At 35.3% G+C, this 26,938-nt stretch overlaps 1 long non-coding RNA gene across 1 annotated transcript; it reads left to right on the plus strand.

The window, feature by feature from the left end:
• The first annotated feature begins 236 nt into the window (after positions 1-236).
• Positions 237-26,938, plus strand: LOC118762306. The gene is made up of 3 exons (XR_004998059.1): positions 237-363; positions 23,149-23,153; positions 26,927-26,938. It is a non-coding gene; the product is annotated as an uncharacterized LOC118762306 (long non-coding RNA).

Consider the following 26,938-nt stretch of genomic DNA (forward strand, 5'->3'; position numbering starts at 1 on the left):
CAGCGCAAAGCATGAGTTAGAATAAAGAACAGTTCCTTTGTAAGTTAGTTCAGTACCTACTTACAAAAAATTATAAATAAAACAAGTATACAAGAGTAAAAAAATAAAATAAGTATACAGTAAATAACTGAATCTAACATTATGCGTTGTACTGACAAGGCGATACGTTAAATAAAATACTAAAATAGTAGAAGGTATTTAACGTAGTTATTTATCAGTTCTTCACTTTAACTCATACCGGAAGCTAGTAAGTGTATAGGGTCATCAGGAGATAATGTGCACGGTTTCGGGGCCTACCTCTCCACGGCATCAATGCGCACCGGCCCCCCTCACTGATATGAGGCCACGCTTGCTAGATCAACTGTTTATTAAATGCAGTGGCTAGCCTTCTCCACTGTAGATTGGATATCGGTCATGGTAGTATTTACCTTACAATGAGTTAGGCCTAACGATAACAACAGTCGTCTCACACTGTGTCCAAAAAACCCTCTACATCCGACTTCGATTGAAATTTTTCTTTTTTTTTTGTATGTAAACATTTTCTTTTGAGTCAAATGGAGTACATATCATAGTAGCATACATAAAAGAATTACAAGACAGAATACTGAAAGTCGTAATAGGTGTCTTTGAAGCATTCGTTTCATTCTAATAGTTCAATATTGAGGACCCGTAAGAAGTTAGTACTACAAATGAATAGCGCATTGGTATATATGTACATATGAGCTCGTGCAATTTTGTATTTGTGCATGGATCGGAGGCTATCTTATCTCATCTTAACTTCTGTAAAGTAATACCAGTTAACGTATAAAATGATAAATTAACAATAATTTAAGAGAAAGATTAGTTATCATTTTACAATTGAAATAACTAGTACTTAATAATTGAAAGAATCCAATCTGTAATTAAATTAGGCTTTTAGGCGTTTAGAATAGAGTTCTTAACTCTTCCATTAAATAGTTTTTTTTTATATTCTGAATCGGTTGTATACTAATAACAGTATTCATTCACTTTCATTTTATCCTTAACCTTTAACACTGATTCCCTTTCATAAAATTTCATTCAATCCGATAGTAAATCAGTATCATAAATAATTTCAATTAACACATTTAGAAATTCGTTACTCTGCACTTTCGGTCCAAATAGCTGTTAATCATCAAAAATTGTTCCGTATCACGTTTATCATCATGTTTGTTCAATTTAATGGTATGTGTCAATTCGTATTCTACAACATTTTTGAGAATCACATGAAGGTTAGGGTTCCCATTAAACCCTTAAACATTACTTTTGGTAATTCAATTTTCAATTGGCTAATGAATGCTACTATACTGATTATTGATAAATTCCTGGAGCATTCTGTGTGTTTAAGAATTTAGATGCATCGAATGAAACTGGACAATGTCAGTAACTGACAGATTTAGAATGTCAATTATTTGAACTCAGTATCAATTGCCTGGTTCTTATCACAATTATAATGCTATGAAGATATCTTGTATAAACGTTTTAGGTGATTTCCTTTTGAAGTAACTATGTAATTGAAAGAGAGAATACTGGTTGTCTAAAAAAAAAGCTCTAGATTTCACTTTGCTTGGTGACAGTAAATATACTAAGTGTATTGACCTAAAACCTGTTCGGTAATTTCAGTTTTCAATAGCTATACGAATTGGATAATGTATGAGGCATATGAATGTTAAGGCGAAAAATTGACAACTTTATTTATAAAACCACATATCTAATATTGAGGGACAATATGTTCATCGTTACCTACTGATTCAAGGAGAGTCAGTATGATGTATCATTTCTCTTTCAAGCTATTGAATTCAAATTAAAGTTTCAGTTCTGAGAAGCGTATGCACTAAGGTTAAGTGGCTGAACCAATGACGAATGCATTAATTTAATAATATACTTAGAATGTATTAATTCAATAATTACGGATGCATTTAATAATATACCTATGGTAATAAATGAAATGAGAACTAAGAAAGGTTTCCAAAAAAATTTACAATACCTTTATAGTTCGGGCGTAAAGGATACAGTAAAAAAATGTGTTTACATAAATCCTGCTTATTTGGATAGCCACGTAGTGACTCCATATTATTCCAGTGCGTATGCTAGTAGCACCAGCTCTCCAAATGCTAGTTTTGTTGGTACTGTAGAGATCACATCAGCGACAGTGGCGCTGAGGGCGGCGTTGAAAGACTGGCTCCAGGTTGACAGCACTGGTCGTGAATGTGGTTGTCGATGGGGGTGCATGGCGTGGTGATGGTGTTGTCTACGACGTTTGGTGATGGTGATAAGTGCCATGGTAGTAGCGGAGGATTCCGTTTGTTCTTATAGTAGTCGTTGGCAACATGCCAACCTCTAGTCAGCCTTCTACCACCGTCCTTAATGTAACCTTGTTGTCTTGGCTCCTAATGGACTGTTCCACAGCATAAATGGACATGCGCAGCGAGTGTGGGGAGAGAGTCGGTGATCTTGTAAAGAAACGTGACGTTCTATGTTAAATCACTTGTGATTCCGGTACAGATAAGTTATCTTTTGTTGAAGGTTCTCCCTAATGAGTTTATCCATTGTTGAAACTGTCGAACTATTGTTAAATAATTGTTATACTGTTTACCTAGTTTTTGTTTTCTCTCCTATTAAGAGCAAAAATAGCATCACGCTATGGAAGCGGTGCAGGTACAAACACGAGCTGCAAGCTACGCATCGGTAGCAAACCGCCAGAATGTTACAGCTACCGTTAACCGGCTGGAATTGGAATAGGTACAAGTGAATTTGGAAATTTTGGAGAGCAAGGACTTAATTTAGAGACAGGGGTCAAGGCTAAAGTTGAATCCCACTGAAATGTTACAAAAATGAAAAAAACAAAGAAATACTGGATTACACAACGCTGTCAGTCAAGAGTAAGAAAATAAAGATGGCAAGTGAAGAAGCCATAGATGAGTGTCTGAAAGAATTCAGGAACGCCATCCAAATTTTTGTAGAGGAAGATGATTCGGCATAGTGGAAGTGCGTTTTGCTACCGTAGAGGCGGCAATAAAGCACTCCACTACGACATTGAGAACGGAGGAATGGGCACTTCTGCCAAGCTCAATAAACGTGTGGCGAGAGTAAGGATTGGCAGGGTGCACCCTGAGATCGCAGAGATGTGGCTGCTTGCAGCAGTTTTGACTGGAGCAAAAGAGGACTTAAAAATACTGATAGTGGCTCGGACAAAGCAATTGTACTGCTGGGCATATGGCCTGGATGTTGTAATCCAGGCTACCACACAGGACGTAGAAAACATTGTAGAGGAAATTGAGCTGCCAGAAGAAGTGAACCTATGAGTGGTGGTAGACGGCAGTCCTCCCACCTGCTATCATTGCAGACAGAGGAGGCACATACAGGTGAGCTGCCGTCTTGTAAACAACCAGAGAGCGTGGATGAGTAGCAGGAAGAGAACAGCAACAGAGTCGAAAAAGTTAGAGAAAACCATAGAAGCAACAAATGTGGAAATTATAGACGAAGAGTTCGAGGAGATGCAGAGCAGAAAGAGAAAGGAACTAAAAAATACCAACACCCCGCAAAGAACCTGAGCAAAAAGAAAAAGAAAGAAACAAGTAACACACAAGCACCCAAAACACAAAGAAAAAATATAGAAAACACACTCGCACAGTCAACCACACCGCCGCAAACACCCGTTAAAACCACAAACATCTCAAACTACCCATAATCTCCAGATAAACATACACTAAGAGAAACACATATAGAAACACAAGCAGACACACAAATCTCATAGGCCATTCACAAAAATATATATATGATGACTTATGTGAGAAGCACGGCCATCGAGAGAAAAATTTCAAAGATCAAATCAACAATAAGCTGCTACTACCGTCACAAGTACAAGTCTAATTTGCCTGTGGGGTGCCACCCAACAGGCATAAAATACATGCTAACAGACATGGACAGGTACAAAAAAAACTAAAAAGATTTTGGTGCAATGACATAGACCCAACGAGACCAGAGGTAGGATATGACTCTCTACCTACCGTGAGGGAATATGAGAACTTCAAACAATATATGACCTGATAATATAAGTGGAAATTTGATTTAAGATCGATAAACATTGAAGAAGAAATAGGTAAATAGTACTACTCGAGAGTGGGGCTCGAGTAGCGATTCCACCTTCATTAACTATATAATTCATTTCATTCATTCGTTTATGTTTTATGTCACCACTTTGTGTTGTTTGTCCTTGTGCTGTCCTCTCTGTGTTGGGCCCTTGTGGCCAATAAAGAAATTGAGCCGGTGAGCTGTAAAGAAATTGAGTCGGTGAGTTGCGTATGTTGAGTGAAATTACAAGTATTGTGTATCTTCAGTAGAAGGATTGATGAGGTTGTTATTTATTATCCCGTTATATCGTACGTCGAACGCTCCATACAACATACCTCTACAGTGCCAACAACACCAGCATTTGGGAAGCTGCTACTACCGTCACAAGTAGCGGTCTAAAATGTGGTCATTGCCCTTCCGGCTATTCAAAATGGAAGCAACTTTGTAAACACACTTTGCTTTGACTGTATACTTTTGTAGGCATGTCTTTGCGCTCTAAATATAATGGTTTTTAAAACTTTCTTCATTGTTTGAAGCTTTCCAAATCTCTCATTTCATTTATTATTATACTCCTGTGCTACAATATTTCAAACGACATACAGCGTTCTTTTAATAACATATATGTTGCTTTTATTGCATTTGAAAACAGTCAAAATTGCTGGCCTGCATACTAAATACATATTTTGTATTCTCCTCGTCATGAACATGACCTCCATTGTGCTAAAACTTCCCACACAAAGATTACTTCTATTACTAAACAATATTGATATAAATATATTCATTTGTGTAAGGCAAATGGGAAATTAAACAGCAACAAAATATTTTCCATATTTGGAGTGAGTGAATGTACGATACACATTTATTCTCTCTGCTTCATGTGCCACATTTTTAATCTACTGGGATAGCACCTTCTTTGAAAAAATTATGTGAAATACATTTAATATAACAAAAGGTATATAGTATCTTTTCATATACTGAGTTTCAATAAAAATATTACAATAATATACGTAAATGGTTTGGGAATGTATTCGTCTTATATAGAAATATTAATGAAATATGCCTGCGGTTGCATAACAAGTAATTTAAATTGCATATATGTTTTTCAAATTGAATCAAATTATTAAAGACTATCAGGCATGCAGTAATGCATTCTCCCATGCATTAAATGTTATCGTGTCGATTTGAGTTCATAATAGCATCTAGTTTATTCCACTGGATAGAAAACCGGTATCTTTATTAAGCGGACGTGTGAATTAAATGTACGATGATATATTTCTGGTACCGATATCATTCACTCCTTGAACAGAGTAAAATCGATCGCGCATGGAGTTACAATGAGTTAGAATATAATTTTTCCTTTGTCACTTATGGCTTTGTCCATTTCAAAGTTTTGAGTGTTAGATTTTATAACAGTTAAAGCACATGAACTATTTTTTGTCGTTGTATTCAGTCCAAATACACTGCTGACGATAAGAGTTATTAATGGTGTCAAACTTTGGCACAACGCCAGTAATTTTAGGAGTGTATTAGTAGATATCATCGAAACCAGTACTTGACTATTTTATTAGCTCTTTAAGACAAAGTAGATCACGTTGAAATTTAAAGTCAGAATGTTATCAGTTGGAAAGAAGAAAGAAGAAAAACGAAAGTATGTTGCTTTTCAATTTTAGCACAAGGCCAATAATGTTGATACTAGGGGAGTAGTATCGACACCAGTACTTTATTTTATGTAGGTCGAAAGCCGAAATCGGTAGAATTTGAACTTAGATCATGATGATAGAAGAAATTCCAGTAACCGCTCGGCCTGACGTGCTACCGCTTCCACCAATTCGCTGTTGTATTATAATTATAAAGACGGTGATGATATTAATAATAATAATAATAATAATAATAATAATAATAATAATAATAATAATAATAATAATAATAATAATAATAATGATAATATTACAAATAATAATAATAATAATTATAATAATAATAATGATAATAATAACAATAGTTGGCTGTCTAGTGTTTTCGAGCTTGTAATCCAGTTCATTTCCTGTGTGTTTGAACCGCAGATGGCTCCACAATCCAAGGGTTGCATGGAACATACGGGGACATTGTGGACAAAGGATAGAAGGGGCTTGTTTGGGAAGGAGAAAGCGCTTGAGTTCAGCTCTGGCAACTCGGGCTTTCTTGAAGTCCACAGAACCCGTTTCGATGTTGTGTCTCCAGAGGGGTCTATTTGCCGAGATATCTTCCCAGTTCAGTTCTCACACTCGTACGGCAGAGTCGATACGACAACAGACCGATAGAACATGAGCTTCGTTTTGAATATCAAATCCTTGTTGCAAAAGACCCTGGTTTTGAGACGACCAAAAGTGGCTTGACTTAATTGGATGCGATGTCCGATAGCCATACCAGGCCCTGCAGTCGGTAACAGAAAACTTCCAAGAAAGCAGAAATCCTCGATGACCTCAATTGATTGGTTGTTGATGGTGATGTTGGGGCTGTCAAGATTGGTACAAGGAGCTGGTTGAGCAAGCACTTTGGTTTTTGGCGATGTTCACTTTCAGGCTGCTCTGCTGAAGTTGTTTGTTGAGATTTGGAGGTCCTCTGCATTTGAAGCTGGACCTGCATTATCACCAGCGTATTGAAACTCAGTGATATTGTGCTCTCGACAGTGATGTCTTGATCGGAAATGCGAGATGTTGAAATGTCTGCCATCAAATCTACCTCTGAGTTCCACTTCAGGGTTGTCTGTTGGAATTTCGGAGAGCATGGCAGCGATTATACTGACAAAGCATGGTTGGAAGAAGAACACATTCCTGCATCAGTCATATCTTGAATTCTTCAGAGATGTCAATCTGATAAAGGATTCTTTCCCTCATGTCATCATGGAAACCCTTGATCAGCGAAATGAAGCCTCTGGGACAACAGTAACGATGCAGGAGCTTTCTTGGGACACTGTCGAAAGCTTTTTCCAAGATGCAGGAGATGGAAAAGACAGGTTTCTGTTGCTCCTGTCTCTTCTCCTGGATCTGATGTGCACAAAAGATCATGTCGATGGTACCACTTGACCTTCTGAATGCACACTGTGACTCAGGAAAGACTGACTCGGCTACTATTTGGAGACGTTGTAACAAGTTGCGAGCGATGATCTTGCCTGTGATTGAAAGCAGAGAGATGCCACGATAGCTATCACAAAAGCTCCTATCCCCTTTCTTGAAAATGGTGACAATGACTGCATCTTTGAGATCATGAGGAATCTGTTTCTTCTCTCAGATCTGCAGAATCAGCATGAAGAGTCTTGCTCGAAGAGCAGTTCCACCCTCTCTGAGGAGTTGAAAGGGAATGTTGTCGGATCCGGGAACTTTGTTAGGTTTAATTTGATTGAAAGCGGTCATGTATTCGATATGGGAATGGGAGTATGACAGTTCCGGTCTGACAGGGTGTTGAGGAATGTTCTTCAGCGGGTCCTCAGAAGCAGTGGACGGGCGATTCAACAAGGCTTTGAAGTGTTCTTTCCAGCGATGAAGAATCCCATCCTTCTCGGTGGTGAGAGTTGAGTTGTATGATGCTTTCAGCTGGGATGTTGATGATCTTTGGGGACCGTAGATTTCCTTGGTTCCAGCAAAAAGAAGTTCCTCATGTCACGGCTGTCAGCAAAGGATTGGAGTTGGACGGCTTTGGCTTGCCACATTTGATTCTCGATCTCGTGAAACCTTCTTTGGCAGAGTGACTTGGCTTCCTTGAATCTGGCAAGTTCCGTGGAACATGAGAGGTTTTTCAGATGTTCAATGAGTCCCGATCGCTTGACATCAATCAGGGTAGAGATTTCAAGACTATTTCAGATGAACCAGTCTGCACGGGATCGCTTTTGGAACCGATGTTCCCTCTCGCAGATTTGCTGATGATGTTCTTGAGCGTGGTCTACTCTGTGTTGGGGTCAGAGCTGTCACATGAGGGGATTTCATTCAACTGCTTTTCGACAGACTCTTGAAAAAGACGGAGCTTCTGGAGGTCTAGGAGTGTAGTGGTGTCGTACTTCATCCGGGAAGGTGTATTTGATCTTGGGGGGGAATGTCTACTTCTTCAGGGTCCATCTCATCCGCGTGACAACCAGACGGTGGTCGGTCCAACAGTCGTCAGCAGACGGCATAGAGCGAGTGATCAGAACATCTTTGAGATCACATTGTCTTGTGATGGCATAGACTAGGAAGTGCCAATGCCTGGATCTAGGATATTACCATGTAGTCTTGAAGCGGCTCCGCTGCATGAAGAAGGTGTTTGTGAGAGCAAGTTGGTGTTCAGAAAACAGTCCAAGAAAAAAAAAATAATAATAATGATTTTTTTCTACTGTAGGCACAAGGCTTGAAATTTGGTGGGAGGAGGCCAGTCAATTAAATCGATCCAGTATGCAACTGGTACATACTTAATCGACCCTAAAGGTGCTCGAAAAATAAGAGGTGTTACTTTAGTTCCCTGCCAGTCAACAAGTAACACCGCCGTACATCTCCAGCGTTAGAAGCTGTGCAAAGGCTATAATCACAATAGTAATAGTAATGATAAGAACAATAATAATCCTTTCTACTATAGGTACAAGGCGTGAAATTTGTGGGGAGTGGGATAATTGAGTACATCTATCTCAGTATATCTATCTATCTATTTATATGCGTATATATATATATATATATATATAGTAACAGAAGAGGAGGAATTTCAGTTATCCCCACGTTGTGAGTTGTAATATATATAAGAAATTTAAAAAGAAAAATACACACACTTTACATAGTTTTATTATAATTTTTAAATATCGACCGGTTTCGCTTTCGCCATTCATGATATTAAAGTTTACTTATTTGAATACGTATTTTCTTAAGAAGAAATGTTTGTCCATGTTTTGTGTGATGGTATGTACCAGTGACTGACTTCAGAAGTATAAAAATAAGGGGAGGTAAATGGCTATCGTTATCATTATTATTGTTGTGGGCAAGGGATATAACTGTTCAACTTTCGGTAATTGGAGGGGAATATATATACACACAAAAAGTTTTGAAAAACTTGTTTAGTGAGGGGATTTATGCACAGTGATGTGAATGTGAATTGAAATTTGTAAGAAGATAAAAGTTTGTTATGCGTACATGTTAAGACGTGTTCTGTATTTTTCGATGGAAAAGTTTCTTTATTTAAATGTTCTTGTGGGGAAATTGTGTCTTGGCACTTGTAGAACGAAAAGACAGTGAAATTTGGTTTGATGTTATCTGCACACTTTTCTATATGTTCGCTGAGAGGCTTTTGCCTGTATTGCGGGAAAAGGATTTGCTCTTTATTTAGAGTGGTTCTCGTCTCAATGCCATGCTCGGCTGTCCAATATATTTGTAAAGGGTTCATATATAGCTTTCAAGATAGAAAGTTTAATTAAGATTAATTGACTACAACTTGAGGAGTTCTGCGTCTCACATCCAGAGTTATAATTTCGATGCTTAAGAGTTAGAAGAAATAACAATATTCAAGTTAGAAAGTAAGTTTCTTCAGAATTTTCAACAATGAAGTTATTTTATAAGTAATAAAAACTGTGTGTTTAAGTGATGTTTTGTCTTGGGAATTAAGATGATTGCTTTCCAAGAAATTAGCTACCATCTAAATATCCACTCCTCCATGCGATGCTGCATAACTTGATAATATCAAAAACCTCACACATAAACATACACACACTCACACACATTCATTATTTCCGTGTAGTTTATACTTACAAAATTACATTCATAGAATATTGGCTAACCAGATGTTATGGTACAATACATTCACCCCCGCTATATCTATCGATATCGAACTCGGAACTTTGTAGATACAAAGATATATTATTGACCACAATGGCAAATTCGTCTATGGCTTTATATTCCATTAGAAAGTACCTAAACGGAAGAAACTTAGAGACATTGACACAGTATTATACTGAATTCTAGAACACGACTTAAAAATGAGACGGACGTAGCAAAGCACTTAATATAATGGAAAAGACATCAGAACATTAATTTAGAGATATTACTTACTGTATTTTGTTTCTGTCAGGAAATGTAGCTGTTTCTTACCTTACATTTCTAGTGATAACAGTAGGAAACTGAATGTAACATTTAATACATAAGTGTAGTTTTGAACGTACAATCGATATACATCAATGATCTCCAAAATCTACATTTTAACACTAGTATATAAGATGGTCGTTGCTAAATATTTTCAAAAGTTTATTATCAAATTTAATAACTCACTTTTCAAAAATGACACATTACTTTCCACGCTACTTAAAACATCAAAGTGCTATTTTAAAAGTCATTATCAAAAGCAAATTATACAACATGTATTACAATTTTAAAGCTTTTGCAAATCTTTTGAAAATTCGACGTCATATATTACTAACTTTAATCATTTGTTTTCTGATTGAAATAGCATATCATTTTCAGAGAATGTCAGAGCCAACTAACGTTGTAACGGGATAGCAAATACAAAATGATTAGCCGAATTCACTGATTTTACTATATAGGCTATTTCCTTACATATGTTTCCAACGTATCTAAAGTATATTTTAACAAATTATAAAATGTTGTCTCTAAGTGATATATCATTTTCAATACATTAATGGGATAGCTACGGAACCATTATATCAGCTATAATTTAGATAAACTTGCCTTTGCTGTATCAACTATTAAACAAAGTTACTGAATTTTAGTTATTTAATTCTAGTAGGAAAATAATGTTTACCCGAGTAATCTTTCATATTTTTAAATAAATAGATATGACGAGGGTTATAAGCAATAGACACATCTATTAAGGTATATCTGTATAAGGTTAAAGTGGTTAAAATTTTGATAGATTTCCATGTAAGATCTCTAGTTAAGAGGAAATTTAAAGAATAAAAACAAATATTGATAAATTAAGACACGGCACTAGGAATAATAGAAGAGCTGAAGCTTATTTCCATTGTAATGGTGATGTATAGACGCACAGTAGTATTTTGATGAGGAAAAAGAGAGTCCGAGACGATATCCAAAGAAGCAACTGGTGTAAGAGTACTTATAAAGAAAGAAGCTAATCATACAATAAATTCCGTATCTGAGAATATATGGCGCATGTAAGCACTCCATTGTGCTCTCAGTTGAAACCAAATTTATTTAGTGATAATTTGAACAAAATCTGAGACACAACATATAATATACTCATGTAAATATTGTTTTACCTAGCAGTTAGCTGTGCAGCACATAAACGGTAGCAAAACGACTCCGGATATGTTAGTTGCTTTGCTGCATAAGCAGTATCATACATGACATCCTGAAATTGAAAATTAAACCAAGTCGTTTTTACTTTACTCAAATGTAGCATACTGAGTTATTTGTTTAGGAAAGGAATGGGCTAAAATTTAAGATTCAGGAGAAATATTATTTACTTTAAATATTCAAACAACTGCATATCTAAAGGTATTCGTTTTGACTATAATTGATTACACTACAAAATCACTTCATGCAAAGAAATATGAAGAAAATAACTATTTATATAATATTCAGATTTTAAGCACAGGTGAGAACTTTAAAATATTGGTTGCTAATCTTTATATATATCAAACTGAGAATGTGCGTCTGTCTGTCTGTCTGTGTGTTTCCCTAAAACCTGAGAACTACCCAACCAATTTCATTCAAATTTTAAACATGTCTTAATTAGGGTCCGGGGAGTGTCATCGGCAAAACAATTTTAACTTTTTGCCTAGGACGAGCCCACAGCAATATCATATCTTCTCCACTACGATTCCCTAAAACTTGAGAACTACATTACCAATTCCATTCAAATTTTACACATGCCTTACTTAGGGTCCATGTAGTTTCATGGGCAAAAATAATAGGACGTCCCGGAAAAAAAATTTTAATGCCCCCCACCCCAGAAGTAGAGGTAGGCTGGATTGTAGCCACACTTCTATACAAGAGGGAGGACAAGATACAATTGATCGAAATTACAAGAAACGGGCTAACAATTCCAGTCTGTTATATATTTTGAGTATTATTATGACTAGCGATATCAAGATATAACTTTGTATCTTGTATTTTATGCGTAGATGTATATATATAGATGTACATGTAACATGTACACATATACATACACTAGCACTATGACCCGGCAACGACGGGTCTTTAATGCTAGTAATTTAATATAAAAATTTATGGATAATAGAATTTTCGTTATTATATTGAACGAAACATAATATATTACGATTAACAAAATAGAACGAGCTAAACGCAATTAAAAGACAAAATATGTGATGTGAGAAAATATAAATAGAATATGTATAAATAAAATATAAATAAAATATATTCGCAGAAATTTAGGATTTTATCCTTATTTTACCTATTTAAACGTATTTGAATTAAATCTATGATGGAAATGGTAAGCACACCTTCTTACATCCGTAATCTTGTCATGTCCACATTTAATATTCAATTAAAATTTAATAAGTACAGCTAACATTTGTATAAAAAATAATGAGATTGCTTTTTTGTGTAAAATCAGCTGATCTTATACTAACCAAACGTTTGTTTTGTTTAAAGATATGAACACACACATAGGACTTTTACATTGTCTGCGATAGCTTAGATATACCACGCAGTTTGTGAGCAAATATATTCAAATAAATATATTTCTACTACCGACATATATTTTTCACATGTGGTGATTTGCTTCCTGTTGATAGTGACAAACAAAGTATTTTGCCCAAGTACCCGTGGAAACTTTAAAAAGGATACATTGAATAGTGTGGTCTATTTACACCCCCCCCCCCCAAAAAAAAAAAAATGAAAAAAAAAATGTTAACTGCTGGAATCATAAGCAGATAAATCAGGTTTAGTGTGTAGATAAAAATTATAACGACAGTATATTTCGAAACATTACTCAATAGAAGTTATTTTCTCGTTTATATTTCCTTCAACAATTTTTTCGCTTGCCTGAAACTAGAAAATATGTGGACAAACATTTCAATGACAAAACTTCCGAAATTTATAGAACTAACAAAGCATAATTAAAACACAAAATTTTCAGTCTTCGTTTTAAAACTTAGTGCATTTAAAAACAGAAAACAATAATTTACGACGTTAAGAAAGAAAATTAGTAGAGATAATAAATCAAAAGCGAGTTAGTGGCTTAGAATTATCTCTGCATGTACAAGATGTTTGTAGAGTTTAATGTTTTTAGCGTTCTCTCGTTATCTATAATTGTACCATTCATGCTTTCGTTTCAAAGTATAAGTAATCAAACCTTGTATTCTGTTCATACAGATATTGTCTCTGACTCAAAACATAAGTTTGTCGAAAGATGGCTTCCAGAATATATTCACTTCCTTCCGCATGCACGTACTAAAATATGGCAACGAGACTGACGCTTCCATACTGGTGAAAGACATATAAGAGATCTCTGTATAAAAGAAACATTTTGTTACACCGGTTAAACCCGAAGATAAGTATTGGATCAGAGTTGGGCCCACGACGCCCATAAATCATCAATCGTCCCCTGCTTCGTCGCTACCATGACTAACATCAACACTACTACTACAACGTAATACAGTTGCCTGCTACGACAATGTTTGCCGTTGCTGCGACCGATACCATCACTACTACGTAACTTGCCACGACGATGTACTCTACTATTGCTTGTTACTACTTTATCATCGACTTCTAAAAGGACGTGTACCAACAACGTCATCACCAACTACTACCACAGTTTGTACCACCAGTGCTGCCAACCTACAGTTAGCTACCCACCTCCTCCCGAGCTACTGCTCCTATCACACTCACTGAACAAACCAGTGTCACTACCTGTTTGACAATCGAAATGGCAGCATTTGCATAAACTTATAGTTCTTAACCCTATACCTCTGATGATGGGTCTACACATGGCAACATTCATGCTGAAAATCCCGTATGAAAGTTATTAACACATACCATAAATGTATTCATTAGTATTTCCAACTAAAGTTACTGATGTACACCATGTAAGTTACGCATTAGATTTTCGTTCAATCATAAACGTAAATGTATTGATTTATAAATATTTTTTTTTATCGGCAAAGCTACATTCTGCCAGTAATATTTTATTTATAACATTCAGGTACAACGAAACAAGAAAAAAGGAAAGATAAGAAAAGAAAAGATAAAGGTTGGGGGAAAAGCAGCAGATGATGGAAGGAAAGGCGGCGATGGGCCACATATCCAAGAATAAAGGACGTGCTCAGCCCCCCACCACCCCCGGTCATGACTGCAATGGCTTTGTCACGGAGGATGGCCAGTGACACTCACTGCAGCAGCACTCCACCTCTCGGGGTTCATTTCTTCAACACGACACTGTTATCCCTCTTTTGCGGAGGAAATCAGTAGTACGGGGTCCTAGCACACCTGATGTCTCGACGGTCACTGGTACAAACTAATAGCGGCGGACCATGCCACTGTATTTATTGAGTTTTCTCTCCTCTGCAAGGTTGAAGGCGGAGAATGTGTATATATAAGTTATACATGTATTTATATTCAATACGTACGCAAATATATAAGAAATGCATGAAGCCCATTGATGATTAGTTTGTGAGGGTTTTCACGTGTCACATACGCCGAAAATTGCTCTGTTATTGTGGAGTGGTTGGTTGGTCAGTGCTCTCACAAAACCTGTCTCGTTAGAGGAATTAATAGCAACTGACATGAGGTAGTACGTCTCCTATTGATCTAGAAGAAGTTTTAAAAACAATATTGCGTGCATTTTGAAACCACTCAATTTGCATATTGTTATGAGAGCTTTTTCGCTTATAGTAGCAAGAGGACATCTGTATCTGATCAATCACGTAATCTTTAGCAGTAGTATAATATATCAAAATTCTCTTTGCTCTTTTCCCCCTTTTTGCATTCATTTCGTTTCTATTTGGTATCGGTCCCAAATGGAAATATACGGTAAAAAGCATTGTATCTTCAATGTATCTTCAATCACAATTACATGTTGTAAGTTAACCCTACTTTGGTTGCTGCTAACATCCAAACGTTCTATTAATGTACTGAGCTGCAGAACCACCAATTTGCTTTCCGCAGGCATGCTATGTTGCCTCTTTAAATAACTATTTCACTTCTTTTTTGCTTTCAATACGAATTGAAGCTTGTCTTCTCTCCAGTTCAGTATCAGATTTGAAATTTTGATGTATAGATTCACAGAGCGTAAATAATATTGCAATAGGTATTGTTGTTACCTGATAATCCTGAGTAGTAGTAAGGCTATAGAAACGTTGTAACAGCTGAGTCATTATTTGTCTTTTCAATTAAATATATGGCAAAACAAAATTTGTGGTTGTTATACAATGTTTCATTAATTATATCTGTAATATTAGATTGGTGTCACACATGTAAATATTGATAAATTCCTAAATCTATACAGATTTCTTGTGGGAATGCCTTGTTTTTTTCTTTTTGTACACATTTTTCCGATTTGTTGGCAAATATTCATTTGTAATTCAGTTTCTTTCATCTGTATGGTAGATTTAATCCATTGCCAATGTCAAGGAAGCAACTTGGCTACATTAATTAAAGTTGCTTCTTGGGTGTCTTTAGCGGAATCCACTCTGCTATATCCTTTTCTTGAATATCCTCAGTTTGAGAATATCTTCATCCCTCCCAACTACCAAGTACATTACCACTAACCCTTTACTGACCCCGATAATTCTATGTGAGACTGATTGCCCTTCTCTGATAAAACATAAATAGAAGATACTTAGTTTATGTCATTCAGCAGACTGTTGCTTCTTCTTCACTTTCATTTAGTCTGTTTCACACTCTTAAGTTTTCCGTTAACTATGTGGTAAATATGTCACTGTATATCACCTGTGAGCATATATTCCTTCAAATTTACATACTCCTCAGCAATGGTTTCTTGGAATTATGTTAATTATAGTAGGTTCAAGAAACTTAAGCTGAATATTGGATTTCACCTTTTCCGATACATCTTAACATACGTAAAATATTAGTAATGATTAAGCAATGAACTTATGATTTTAATAAATCTTTTCTACTGTGCAGATTTCTGTTCGATGTCTTTGGAACTATTACACATTAATTTGTGAAGATTTCACAGGTTTAGTTTATTTAAAACTCTACATAAAGGAACCGTTAACTCCAAATATTTTACACGAAAGCTAATAGTGAGAACTAAATTGCTATAAATGGCAATATTATGTTTTATTTCTTAGTAGTTTCACACATTAAACTACTGCCATGCTGGGGCACCACCTTGACAAATTTTAGTCGAACGAATCAGCCCCAGTATTTATTTTGCTTTTAGACCTAGCACTTATTCTCTCTGTCGCTTTTGCCAAATCATTAAATTACGAGAGCGTTAGCACCGTTTGTCAAGCAATGGTGGTGAGGAAACAAACATAGACACAAAAGACACAAAAATGTGTGTATATATGACTGTCAAACATGTCAAATATGTTTCTGTCAAACAAATCCACTCACAAGGACTTGGTTAGCCAAGGCTATAGTAAAAGATACTTGCCCACGATACCACGCAATCAGCCAGAAAATGACTTTTTAAATATTTGTTTCTAATTCTCAAAAGCAAATATGTTTATTTATTCGTTTCCTATTTCCATATTTAAAATATTTTAAACACAAAATCACTTGAAGACGAGTATCTAATTTTAGATAGATTAAATAGTTCTTTATATTGCAACATGTAATATTTCATATTCAAAGTGATTGCATCACGGCACGCGAATGCAACCGAAACAATAAAGCGTATGCAATATAAAAAAGTTTTAATTCACAATTTTACTCCTTGTATGTAATATTTGAATTTTATTCCGGTACATCTTTTTTTAAATGTAAATATATAACAAGTTCGATTTTTCACATCTAACTAGAATGTTATCTACATGAGAGATGTGGTTGCAGAGAAGACCACAATGCCGATCTGATCATACTTGTTTGCGCTTTCGCAGGCCGGAGTTAAAAACATGAATTATCATTTCACAATGTAGTTTACAATTTTGCACTGTAGATATATCAAAGTGAATATATCAAATTATTCAATATATCATATGTTGTGTTGAATATAAAGTAATTAGTGACATAACGATTGCCCAATTGCAAAACTCTATCCAAGCATTTTTAATTGATTTATGATTTATGATTGATATGAACAGCTAAAAGCAACCAGTAATACCGTGAATAAAAAATTCCGGTAATCGTTCCCTGATGAATCTGCATAGTGAACTGAAACTAGTCAGAATATTATTATGTATACTTATACTTTTATTATGTATACTTATACTTATGAGATGTCTATACTGTACTGAAAGTTTTGTAACACTGCTACTGTTGACACACGTGTATTTCAATACAATCTTTCCAAGGAAGTAATATCCAGGAAACTGTGTAATCAGGTATTCTGGAGTAAACAGAAAAAAATCAGTTCATCATATCTCGAACACCTTTCCAAAATACGCTAGATGTTGGCATTAAGACCTCAACGATCTGGGTTTTTTTAATATCTCTTCTCTGTGATAGGATTAAAACATTCTATGTAATACAAATACGCTTTATTATCTTTACATAAAATTAAACGGAAAATGTTCGGCAAATTTATCGTAAATACTTACGTAGAATTGAAATCAGCCATAGCATAAAATTCCAGTATTGAGTGCAGTTTCCATATTTTAGAAAATCTTAGAATATTTTCCTTAAACATGGAGCATAAGGTTCACTTTGTTTTTCCTCAATTGACCGTTAATTATGACTAATCAATCCTGAGATCGAATTATGTTGTAAGAAGATTCTAACTATGTCATTAGGAAAAGAACTTGGACCTAACGCATTGGACCTTAGATTACTTAGAAAGCATTTTTTACCACTAATCAATAATATGATAAAAACTGCTAAACTCAATGGAATGATAGCAAGACTGACATCACTTGTTATTTTCATAATTATCATAGGAAACCAAGTTTCTCCCACTTCACATAACACGATTTTATTTGTCAAGTACGACTTTATAACCTTTTAGGTAATAAAGTAGTAAAACTTATAGTACATTTTGGGGCTATGTTTACATTTTTATACATGCACCGCATGTGTTATTACATTTCACTTGGATAAGTCTTAATGTAAGAAATTTTGATTGCTTCGAGGCGGCGATACAGATTTGTAGCTTTGCTTCATTAGGTAAAAGTTTATCTATATTGACAGTTATACTTTTAGTGTTTTACGTCTAGCTATATGCACAAATTCTAATGAGCATACTCCAGATTCCTGGGAAATCGGAAATTTTGGCTTAAAATTGCCATAACAACAGATGTTGATCTTATTGATGTCAGTCTAGATTTTAAGTCTTCATTCATCTTTCGAATTTTACTCCTTTATGATGTCAGGCATGTCAGCACTTTCTATAAATTAACAACCTGAAATCGAGAGGTATGAATGATAGGAATAGGTAATTTATATCCCACAGACAAATGTAAGTATCCTTACGCCACATCACTTGCAGCGTTGACTGCAACTCGAAAGCAAATTTCCTTTAAGGCTGTGCGAAATTATATTGTTCATACCAAATTTGAGACGGTGCATCTTCCTCTATCCTACTTCTGCTGGCGAGCATACGTTATGCAAGCCTCGCTACAAGGCTTGAACGTCCCGACGGGGTTATAGAAACAAAAAACTGCAGATTGGTTGATGCTTGGTTAATGTTTTCTACAAAATCATTGACCAGGTAACATTAACCGTCTTTGATCATGTGGATGACAAGAAGTAAAGATCCATATAGTGAATGAATTGCTTGATATATGATCGGCATGAGACATATCTAGAGGTCTTGCAGAAGTCGAGTTTATGTGCTGTCTAGCGATCGATGTATGGACACCTTCAGAGGCCAGCATTAAGAGCCCTAGAACTGAAATAGATTCTACTGTACTATGAACATGTGCATAGATTTAGAACATGTGACAGATATGATGCCTTCCAAATTTTCTATTATTTGCCGAATGCTGACCATGTTATCGGTTTATGAATCGTAACGTCTGTGCTGGTATAGGGAATACAAGACCCTAGGTTGCAGAAATAAGTAACTGATCCAATGGACCCCGTTACAAGTTTAAGATTATTAACACCAGTATTTCTGCCACTGGTTTTGGTATTTGCCTTCAAGCTGGTTACGGAAAGACTAACTTCAATAGTAGCGTCAAAAATAAAGGCAAATAACTCACAACATAGATTCCTTGACTGTAAACCCCACATTGAAAAGCTGTTAGGGAGCAACATATCTCCCATAGACAACTTTGTTGTGACACCAATACCACCGCTACCCATAAATATTCCCACTGGTGAAATTACCTAAACAGTTCAAGATCAACAAATTTGACGGTGTTCCTCAAGAGATCCTTCGGAATCACGAGCTATTTCCTTTAATTCTTACTATTCTAAATCTTACTTACTCATCAGTCAGCCCCCATCGCAATTCAAGCTGAAACATATTCTTGTTCTAAAGAAAGGGAGATTTATTAGAATGCGGCCAGTATCATGGTACCAACTTGATGTCATGCTCAGCCAAATTCTTCAATGTATCGCATCCGAGATCCTATTAAAACACAGCACAAATCAAACCAAAGCAGTTATCGTGGAAGCCACTCCACCCTGAACCTATTTTAACTCAAGGTGACTCGTTGAAACCATCTCAGAAAAGAAATATACGTCTTTGTCCGCCGTTTTCGTGGCGTTCACAAAACTTTTTAATCTCACCACCGTTAGCTGACATTTCAGATTCTCTCAGCCTATGACATACCAAATGAAGTTGTAAATGCTCTCCGCTCTATGTATGCAGCCTGCCAAAGTTTAGCGCGACTAACAGAGACACCGACACATTCGCAGTAAATATATGAGATCACCAAGATGGGGATCTCATGAGAGTCTTGGACTATGTACAATGGCAAGCTATACTATCTGAACTATATATAACTCTTCATTCTCGACGAAGATTGCGTCATCTAGCATCGTGTCTCACCGACATCGATTTCGCAGATGATATCGCACGTTTCGCGATAATCACAAATACTTAGACTATCCTCAGAAACCGGGAGCCAGCTGCCAAATATTCTGTATAAAATCCTATTTACTAAGTGTTAAGCTTAATGTGCCAAAACCTCTCTAGATTTGTAAATCATTAAGCACTTCCATACAACTGATTGGTAAATGAAACCATTAAATCATCACCATCTCATTTTACTGCATTTGCCTACTACAAAGTAAAAGTTAACTCATCAATTCTGAAACTTCGCACAACCCTAAATGTCTATATTCACATGATCGAAGGGTAATTCACAAGCGGTATTGCTCTCAAACACTTTTCATTCCAGAAGTATACCTACGGAATGATCATAATACACATATAATTTCAATTCAATGTTGGGAGCATCCGACTTCTACTACGCACAAAACTACGTACAAGTATGTTCATATAAATTAGAAGGGCGAATAGATGTAAAGAAATTTGGTATATCCACAATTTGGTATGTACAGTATTGACTTTCAATTATATTGCGAGAAAAGTATAGCTTCATACATTATTCTCTTTCATATTGTTTGTCCTTAATTCTAATATACCATGTTCAGTATTATCATTAATTTCAATTTTATAATTTAAGAGAGTCAATGTTTCATAAGCAACATATACCCTCTAATTAATTTACTAATTTGTGATTTAATGAACTGAATATTTCCAAGAATAATTTGAGTGTTCGAAGCGAAAACAAATAAGACTACTTAACCTTGCTTTAAAACACATCGGTTAACGCATATCCTCTTGAATCAGACTGTTGATATATGATACGAATTTGGAGACTATAAAACTTTGATACACTCAATAAGATCGCAATTTTTTATGATATTTAATTATGGGTATGCGTATGTAGTGTGTATGTATGCGTATGGGGTGTCTGTGTGTACATGTATAAAATAAAACGAAATAATTGGATATATACATTGATATGTTTATCATTGGCTTTAAATTATTTTAGATATGCGTTTGAGTGTGTAGAAAGTTCAATCTTATCAACTGATTGATTGATCGACTGAAAATTTGAGAAACCACTCACCAAAGCTATCATCTTCAGTTTCGAAACAAAGCAGCTATCAAAGGAAAACAAAAAAAGAAAGGAACAATGGATCTAACTGATGGTTGACTTCGATTTCAGATTACTTGGAGTAAAATACAGTTCACAATACTATCTTTTTAGCCTGGTGTGTTTATATCTATCGAGAGTTTAAGAGGTATTACGCCTGGATTACTAATCCTTTCTTAATCCATCTTTGTTTTGATACATACATACTTACACACACACACATGCACATACATATATATATATAATATAAATCATATATATGCATATATACATACGTATATGCACATAGTTACATCCATACGTATATATTCATGCATATGTGGGCACGGGACGTCACGAAACGTGTACAACAAAAAATACGAAGTAGGAATACATGGAATATGAACTATTTTTCCAACAACGAAAGACACAAATGGAAAACGAGACAAACAAGAACGGCCCTTCATCAGTTGTTGGCTGTTTTTCTACTCTCGTATTTCTAGCAATTAACAGCATGATACGATAAGGGATAAAACAGGAGGGGGAGAAGGGAAGAAAGGAAAAGAGAAAAAACGAAAGAGTAATAGGATAGAATAATGTCTTGTTTGTGTTACCAATTTTGACCCTCCGCAAAATCCCAAATTTTGTTTAATTTGCTTAGCGGGAGCAACTGTTTTATCGAAAGCGTATTTTGTTGTTAAATGCTGGAAGTACGGGAGTAGAAAAAATAGCCAACAACTGATGAAAGGTCGTTCTTTATGTTGTTTGTTTTGTTTTCCATTTGTGTCTTTCGTTGTTGGAAAATATAGTTCATATCCCATATACGCCTACTTCATATTTTTGTTGTACACGTTTCGTGACATCCTGTGCCCACATATGCATGTACATATATACATATAGATATATGTACCTATACGTATGTATATGTATATATGTAATTGTTTCTAAATGTGACTAGGTCGTGGGAAAACAGTCACATTGCTAGAAATAAGAGTTAAACCGCTCTAATGCTATTGTTAACACACACGAATGAAAACATACATTAACAGAGACCATAACCCTCCGTAAAATGCCGATCGAGAATTCTTAATACTGACGCAAATTGCGTTGCTTCATTAGTTAAGCCAGCCCAATCATTCGGTTCCTTTCGGACCCGCATCGCCATTAGGATTTATATTTTAAAATAAACAGTAGCTTGCAATGTTTGATCAAGAAGGAAAATTATAATTGTCTCTAAGTGTGACCAAAGTGCTGTTTATATTAATTTTATATATATATATATATACTAGCTAATCCTTAAATCATCCAATAATTTGGATGAGAAAAACATAAATACTTATGGCGAAGTGAATCCGAATGGACTTGAACAATCGAGCGGGCGTAACTGATGAGACAGTATTAAGAATACTCAATCAGTACATATCGAATGATTACGGTCATTGTTAGTGCATATGTTTTCATTTATGCGCGTTAACATGTGCGTCAATTACAGTATTAGAGCGGTTTACTTATTATTTCTAGCAATGTTGGTGTTTCCAAATGACCCCTTCACATTTAGTGACAATTATTATTCTCCTTTTTGGTGAAACATTGTAAACTGCTGTTTATATTAATTATATATATATATATATATATATATATATATATATATATATATATATATATATATATATATATATATGCGCGTGTGTGTGTGTATATGTGTGTATGTGTGTGTGTGCATATATGTGTATGTATATAAATATACATATATATATATATATGTATGTGTGTGTGTACATATATGTACGAGGGGAAGTCAAAAAGTAATGCCATTTTGTTTAGGACAGCTATAATTACCAACACAGGAACATGTATTATACATCAGAATGAAGTTGGTCCTCTATAGATCACATCTCTCTTCCTCAACATAGTCAGCGTTTCTCTCATTAGCAATGTTCCACCTTCTAATAAGAGCATGTATCCCTTCGCCGTAAAATTCTGTTGACTGTACTTTGAGCCACTTCTTCGCTACAGTTTTCACTTCCTCGTCACTGGACTATCATCGTCAATAGACTATATATTATTCATATAAATACAGTGTAGATTTAAACACATAAGAGGTATCCGCCATAGGATTCCTTGTTCGGTAGAAGGAACAGCCAAAGTCGAACCCATTATAAGGAATAAAACTTTGAAGATAATGAAAAATAAAAACATTTACCATCTAACTCATGGACCATGGTTTCTGATATTTTTAGCAGATAAATTTGTATATATATCAATAATTTGTATATTTAGCAAATAAAATAATTTGTATACATATATATATGTGTGTGTGTGTGTGTGTGTGTGTGTGTGTGTGTGTGTGTGTGTGCGCGCGTGCATGCGTGTGCGTGTATGTGTGTGACTAGGAAACGTGCATGCGTGTGCGTGTATGTGTGTGACTAGGAAACTAATTCCATATTCTGTTTAACATTTGGAGGGAAGTTTTCCTTCAAATATTTGTTTTCATCTCTTTAGATATACGTTGTGGATGTTCGCGTATATGTTTCTATTGCGGCCAATTTGAATTCTCACATCGTATGACAGAGAGCTTTCTATGGCTGATTATAAAATGAATTTTATTCTTCTTACACCTCCTGACGTGTGTTACTTTTTTTTTGCAGTCTCTTACTCTTTAAAATTATTGCTTTGGCAGTAATTACTCCACACTTCCTTGAATGTTTTGGAAAAATATTTGTTTGGAGCTACTGTTAATGTACTCCTCTTAGTAGTGACTCAACACTTAACCAGCGTGAAGTGCATTGGGAAGTTACGGCTGCGTTGAGCACTTTAAGATAACTTTTCCTGCGACTAGATTGTATCATTTTACAATCGTTGATGAGAGACACAGTTCTCGAAACAGAATGTAATGTATCAAAATACTTCCTTCGAGGTAAGAAAGATAACGCATATTTCCTTTCTCCCAGGCATCTGTTGCCTACACGTAACGTGTATATTTGTATGCATGTATGTATGTATGTATGTATGTATGTATGTATGTATGTATGTATGTATGTATGTATGTATGTATGTATGTGTGTATGTATGTATGTATGTATGTATGCATGTATGTATGTATGTATGTATGTATGTATGTATGCATGTATGTATGTATGTATTATGTATGCATGTATATAACTTCAGAGGCTTTATATCATAACATTAAATAGTACATTACATATATAATGATTTTTTTAATTACTTTCAAGAAAATGCCAAACTAAGACTAGTTATCACGTATCTTGTGGTGTAAATATATGTCATTTTACTGAATACATGGATACGCATGTGTGAGTATATACTTTCTAAATTGTGAAAGAAATATGTTTTAAGAATAACTGTCATAACCTCTATAAAACATAATTAATTGTCGAGTAAATGGATAAATTTTTTCATAGGAAATAATTGTTATAAGCGATGAATCAGAATCTCATATATATTTCTAATCACATTGCATCGATTCAGCGTATGAGGAAATGTTTTGATAGTCCTATAATATTTCGGAAATTAAATATGAACAATCTTTGAAATTCATTACTCTTTCCCGGTGCAATTTGTTTTAGTCTTTTATTTATCTCAGAAGAGATATATTGAGTAACACTGAATATTTGTCATTATGACTATTCTAGGAGGATGTTATGATTTCCCTACGCTATGGTCGTAAATATTTTCAACACAATGAGAAGGTGACAGTTAAAGAGGCATTCGTGTTTTTTTACTATAATCGCTTACAATCACCTCTAGAGATTGTACTGAGTTTAATCTACTGTTATTATAGATAATTAATATTAATAGCCCACATTCATTTTGATGGGAAAATGGGCTTTTAAAAGTTTGATGTCATAATAATTGGTCTATCACGAATATTATTGAAAATTGCATTTATATTTCATTCATGGCCTTTCCATTTTATTCTTTGCTCCATTATTATTCATATCTTCCATACACAACCACGCATTGTTTCATATATTCAATTTAAACTTGTTCAATCGCAACAAAATATGCTACAAAGAAGTATCCTTTTCTACTATAGTCACAAGGCCCGAAACTTTGGGAGAGGGGTAGTCGATTAGATCGACCCCAGTACGCAACTGGTACTTAAATTATCGACCCCGAAAGGATGAATGGCAAAGTCGACCTCGACGGAATTTGAACTCAGAACTTAAAGACAGACGAAATACATATTTCTTTACTACCCACAAGGGGTTAAACACAGAGGGAACAAACAAGGACAGACAAATGGATTAAGTCGATTATATCTACCCCAGTGCGTAATTGGTACTTATTTAATCGACCCCGAAAGGATGTAAGGCAAAGTCGACCTCGGCGGAATTTGATCTCAGAACGTAGCGGCAGACGAAATACCTACTTCTATTTCTTTACTACCCACAAGGGGCTAAACAGAGAGGACAAACAAGGACAGACAAACGTATTAAGCCGATTATATCGACCCCGGTGCGTAAGTGGTACTTAATTTATCGACCACGAAAGTAGGAAAGGCAGAGTCGACATCGGTGGAATTTGAACTCAGAATGTAACGGCAGACGAAATACCTATTTCTTTACTACCCACAAGGGGCTAAACACAGAGAGGACAAACAAGGACAGACAGGATTAAGTCGATTATATCGACCCCAGTGCGTAACTGGTACTTATTTAATCGACCCCGAAAGGATGAAAGGCAAAGTCGACTTCGGCGGAATTTGAACTCAGAACGTAACGGCAGACGAAATACCGCTAAGCATTTCGCCCGGCGTGCTAACGATTCTGCCACCTCACGGCCCTGTTACAAACAAGTATCAAGCGAAATAACGCGAAATTAACACTGGATATATTATTTATATTTAATTGAGATAAACGAAAATGGATTACATTGGATTTACAATTGGAAATCGTCAGTAAATAAATTATTCATATTCAGGAAAAAATATTCAGAGTTAAAATTGCTTAATTTGCAAATATAACTATAATATATTTATATGAATATTCTCATAATGAGAAGAGAAAAGAAATTAGTGTCTTACCCAAATAAATTATGAATTGAAACACTGTCTGTGTATATATAGCTTATTTTCATTCTATGAACAATAAACAATGTCCAACGTCTTAAAACGGGATTGATTAGATCCTGTGTAATCTTACATCTGAAAAAGCTTATCCACGTAGCATACATTATCATTTCTGTATAGTTTCAGTGTATAGTCTCTGTATAGTTTCTGTACAGTCTCTTAGTGTAGATAAATATCCCAACTTTTTCTTTAACAGAGATAGTATTACGTATATTGTTACGATATACTAGTTACACGATCACCTGAAGTAACTTTAATACAATGTACCAGAAAATATTTTAGCCTACCCAAACATACAAATTCCATGTAATGATCTGCTAAGTATTTATTTTCCAGAATGAATAATCGTTAACCTGTCTCATACAATCACATACGTTGTGACAGGAGTAACGTTCTGGCGATATTTAGACAGCGTCGCGTTCCAGATATCCACCACATACGTCTATGAAATACTCCATTAATGTTTGGCTTATATATGCAAAGTGTGTTTGTGGGTTCATTGAATTATCGGTAAGGAGTAGGACCCATAGAATGTCCCGATCTAAGGTGGAATGTGAGATTATAACGCAGCAGAAGTTTGAAAGGCATATCTTTGAAAGTGAATATCCTTC

Source organism: Octopus sinensis, linkage group LG2 (assembly GCF_006345805.1).
Source record: "Octopus sinensis linkage group LG2, ASM634580v1, whole genome shotgun sequence".
NCBI classification, from domain to species: domain Eukaryota; kingdom Metazoa; phylum Mollusca; class Cephalopoda; order Octopoda; family Octopodidae; genus Octopus; species Octopus sinensis.